Here is a 5,093-nt window from a genome sequence, read left to right as displayed (position 1 = left end):
TTGAATTCGCCCCTCCCGGGGCTGGGGAACCTGCAACCCAGGTACGTGACCTTGACTGGTAATCGAACCCGCAACCCTTTGGGCCGTAGGTCGACAATCTAACCACTGAGCGAAACTGGCCAGGGCATGATCATGATCTTGATTGTGTGGATGGTTTCTGGGTGTTGATGTGTCAAAACTCACCAAATTGCACACTTTAAATATGTAGTTTAGTGCACCCTCCTCAATAAAGTTGTTAGAAAGGAAATAAGGAAACAAAGAAAAGAGAAAGTTTTAATTCTGTGTCATAAGCACCAGACAATTTCTAGGTGCTGGGATTTCCCTCCAGACCTCTTCTCAGCCTTTGGAGAATTTCATCACCTCTGTTGTTTCCTAAATAGCGGGTATTTTTTTTTTAATATATTTTAGAGAGGAAGGGAGAGGGAGAGAGAAAGAGACACCAGTGATGAGAGGGAATAACTGATCGACTGCCTCCTGCACGCCCCACACTGGGGATCGAGCCGGCAACCTGGGCACGTGCCCTGACCAGGAATCGAATTGTGACCTCCTGGTTTATAGATTGACGCTCAACCACTGCGCCATGCTGGCCAGGCAGCATTCTTTTTTTGTTTTGTTTTGTTCATCTCACATATTTTCTTCTGTCTGGTCTCCTGTATCAAAACCCACTGCTTTGGGATCTCCCCTCTTCCTGGGACATATTCACTGGAACAACAAAACCACCACCTTCTTTCTAAGCGTCTTCCTTTCTCGCCTGAAGTTGAGTAACAGAGATGTCTACTGCCTGCCCTTCCAGAAAAGTGACTGAGCCAGGCTGTACTCAGCTGCAGAGCCCAGTATGACAGTCCCAACCACAAGTGGCTATTTATACTTATATTAAAGTGAAATAAAAATAAAAATTCTCTTCCAGTAACATTTGAGTGTCAATGGCTCTGTATGGCTATGGGCTACGGAATTGGACAAAACAAACCTGGAAATTTCTATCATCACGGAAAGTTGTGTTGGACAGATGGTTGCTTCACACTCAAAGAGCAGAGAGAGAGTCCTTGACCTTCAGGAACTAAATAGACAGCCGAGTGTAGTGTGCACAGAGGCAGGGGAAAGCTACTTCCCCCTCATGGGCACTCACAGATGACTAGCATCTCTTTGGGGGGGGCGGTGGTCATGGAGAAAAGAACCAGAAGGGCACTGCCCCTTTGGTGAAGCAGGAAGCAGGTGTGGGGACACTGGGGAGCGAGGCACAATGCGGGGCCTGCTCCCCGGGTTGGGGCAGGCCGCGCACTGTAGAAGGTCTGGAGTGGGCCAACTGGAGTGATTGGAGACCATTCACTCTCGACATGCACTTAAGTCATTTAAGCGGCCAGCATCTGAATGTGCTCCATGCAGCCTCTGGGCCAGATGTGCACAGGGACCAGCCACCAGAGGGTCCCCGCCATGGCAGGAAGGGGCCCAGCAGCAGGGCTGCAGGCCAGAGGCCTCCATACCAAGAGCAGGCACCTTCCCCACATGTCACCCTGGCTGGAAAGCGCCTCTCTTTGCTCTCATATGCCTATCCCTCCCCCACCCCCGTTTTTGGGGGGAGGCTTTGATATACTCCTGGTGACTCTGGTACATCTACAATGGGCCAACATTTGGAGGCAATTAGGAAAGGCAGCTCGGGCCACCAAATCTTAATGGTTTCATCTAAAACAAACACACAATTTTTAAATCTTGCTCTTAATATTACAACATGGCAGAAGAAGAAATCACATACCCTGTCCAAGCAGTGGTGAATTCGCTATTTGTAATGTTAGAAACAGGAAGAAAAACTTCTGATTCAATGTATTAATTCACTTATGAAAAAAGGCAAAATGATCATTTCTATAGAGTAGTATTTCTATAGAGCTCCCCCTACCCCCTCCAGCGTAATCCTATCCACATGCTCTTGTATGAAATGGATTACTATATATAACTAGGAATCAGTTCTGGGTCAAACCTTCCTCCAGCTGGATGCCTTTCTTATACAGCACCAAATGCCGCAGCATCCGCAACAACGTCCACTTGGGCTGCTTGTGATGAGTTGGGGGGCGGGGGGGGGGTGGGTGGGGGTGTTGCTAGTAGTTTCTTCAGGGCAAAGAAGATTTTAAGGCAAATGATGGCTACTAAACTCACACCTGTCTCTTAAACATTATTTTTTCCTCCCATAAGCTAAGTGCCTGATCATTGCAAAAAAGAAGAAAAAAGAAAGGGCTCTTTGCTGCCAGGGGACACAGAGCAGGTGGAGCCCTCTACTGCCTCCCACCTCATGTTACTACCGAGGGCATCTATTCATTCTCCAGCTGCCCCTGTCAACTGCCCATTTCCAACCTTTTCTAAAGAATTTTGTGCATTTTAAAAACTTTCAGCATTTTTTAGGCCTCTGTAGAAATTGCAGACGCCAGCAATAAGTCCAATTAGCTCTGTAAGCTCGAGTGGGATTCCCTGGTGTCAATAACAAGGGCAAAACCTACACAAGGAGAGACGAAGATGTCCAGTGCTTACCAACCAAAGCTGCCCTGCCAATCCATCAAGGTGCTGCTCCCTGACTCCGCTACATCAGCCTCACAGCAGATCCCAGAAAAACCAGAGCCAGTGATGGGACTTGACACCTGAGCTGAAAGTGACTTTCACCTGGCAACCTACTCACTTTACAGAGGCTGTCACTGCGGCCAGAGAGGGGAGGACTGGTCACCGGGCCTGCGGCACCCAAGGGCAGGGCTGGCGCTCAGGCCAGCGTCTGTGGACTCCAAGGCTCAGGCTCTCTCCCTGGACCCCACTATCTCTCGATCCCATCACTCCCATCGAATGAGCAGTCCCGGGACCAAGGAGCCACCCTAGAATCAGAACATACTTGCAATCTTTCGCTGTGGTTATTATGGGTAAGAATTAGAGGACAGGTTTATTCGCTCTGCTCCAGCCATTAAAAAAAAAAAAAAATCGGAAGATTCTGTCTACTATGAAGGCTGCAGGCGGCTCAGGTTACCCAGCTCTGACTAAGCCTTCTTGAGCAGAGTGGTCGGGACGCAGGAGCTCTGTGACCCGAACATGTCTGCAGCCTGTGACGTGCCAGCTCTTGAGTTATCGGACACACATCTGTGATCTCAGTTCCTGCCGAGAAAAAGCCCAACCCACAACGCACAGTGGTTCTTCCCACAATACTAAAAACATGTCTGCTGGGTTTCATAAATGACCTAGAATGCTAAAATGGTTACAGGACGTAACCCTTTCATTTAGTAACTTTACTTGCGGTCTTTCCAAGGGTGGACATCTAATCACAGCCTCGATGCTGGCTAGCCAAGCATTTGCTTCATGGCTCTCAGCTCAGGAAGCGCTGTGCAGCCTCTCCTAAAAGCTGGGGCCATGGTGGGCTTGGGCTTCAAAGGCATTCTCCGCCAAACCACATGCGCACCCCACCCCCAGCTCTAGTCCGAGGGAGTGGAGTTGGGGGGCCAGAAACATACTCACTTCAACGGCACAGAGCAGAGACTTCGGCCATGCAGAACTAACTGTTAAGCTGAAAGGATATGATGCTTAGCCTTATCGTTGTCTAACTTGGTTTTCTCCTTTTAGCTCCTTCTCATCCACTGTGTTGACCACTTAGGTACTGAAGCAAGAAAACAAACCTATCTGAAACCTCAGTTAGGCATCAAATGGCTGCCAAGAGTGGTCAGAGAAGGGGAGGGCACTGCCCAGCACTAGAGAGGCAGCCATAGCCGGTGGGTGGGCAAAGGGAGCCCAGTGCTCCAGTTTTCAGGGGTACAGCTCTCTAACCTCTCATAGCAGCGTGACAAGAAAGGAAGAGCCCAAGCCGGGAGTCAAGAGACTGGGTCCTTGGTCTGGCCCTTCCAGGGCCCAGTCCCCCAACTTCACAGAGCCAGGTCCTTCCCCTGTAAAAGCCTAGGGCCACTCCGAACGCTAAAATCTTATACGCTCTTGCATCCCCTTGAGAGTTTTAAATCAATTCTGGTGGAGCTTGGCACCCCAATCAATACACAACAGTTTCTTGACAGACGCATAAAACCAAAGCAAAATAAATCACTCTAAATAGGAATAATACAAGGCATTGTTACTTTTTATAAACATGCTTTAAACCAAACTAAGGCATAAATCACTCTGGTTCAATAAAAAGACAAAATAGTGAAATAATCTATTTCAATACTGTACTAAAGTCAACAATGCGTTCAGCTAAATCAATTGAAAAGGAGTTTAACTCATGTAATAAGAAGTTTCCTATTCATAATCAAAGAGCGTGACCTAATGCCTAGAATAACAGAATGTCAGGTCTCAGAGACCATCTAAGGGCAACTGACTCATTCGACTGATGGGAATCAAAATGCAGACCAGGCAGGCAATGTGGACAAGGTCACAAGGGCAAAGCAGGCATGGAACCCACATCCCACATCTGCTTGGGTCTGCCACATAGTCGATGCTAAATATCTGATGGTGAATGAAGTTAAGTGGTGTCCCTACCAGGCACAGTTCTTCTAACTGGTTCATAAACAAGTGAATCCAGGTTATGGAGATGTCCTAGAACACAAGCATTTCAAAAGTCTACTTCTAGCTCCTTAGAAGCCAGACTGGAATTTCTCAGCCTTTTCCAGCTAAGCCAACAATCTTCCCAAATGAGGAACTCATGGGGCAAGAACCACCTCTGGAAACCTGGAGTCTTTCCCACCTGGAACCAGAGCAGCAGCCTACCTGCAGCTTTAGTTATGTGTTCACATCAGTTCTCAAACTGACCCATGTCACAGACCTTCAAAACACTGGATTAGGGACAAGGAAGAGGTGTGCTGACAACAGAAATCCCTTTTCTGGGAGGGTTTAGAATTGCAGCAATAAGATGTGGGTCTAGGAAAGCGGTTTGCGAAATGCACAAAAGCAAAAAGAATTGGGAATCTGTAACGAGTGGGGGCTACGGAGGAGAGACCGAGGCCTGGCCCGAGCTAGGGGATGCTTAGGCTGCAAGCTCCCCTGTGACGCCAGCTGCCTCCGGCTCCGGATGGAGCAGCAGCGAGAGAAAGGGAAGGCACGGCTCAGCTCCGGGCCCGGGCTAGGGTCCCAGGACTTTGGGGCCCCCC

This window comes from Myotis lucifugus, unplaced genomic scaffold, assembly GCF_000147115.1.
Source record: "Myotis lucifugus unplaced genomic scaffold, Myoluc2.0 scaffold_332, whole genome shotgun sequence".
In the NCBI taxonomy this organism is placed as follows: Eukaryota; Metazoa; Chordata; class Mammalia; order Chiroptera; family Vespertilionidae; genus Myotis; species Myotis lucifugus.
The sequence above is the reverse complement of the archived record's forward strand: the minus strand, read 5'-3'. Positions refer to the sequence as shown.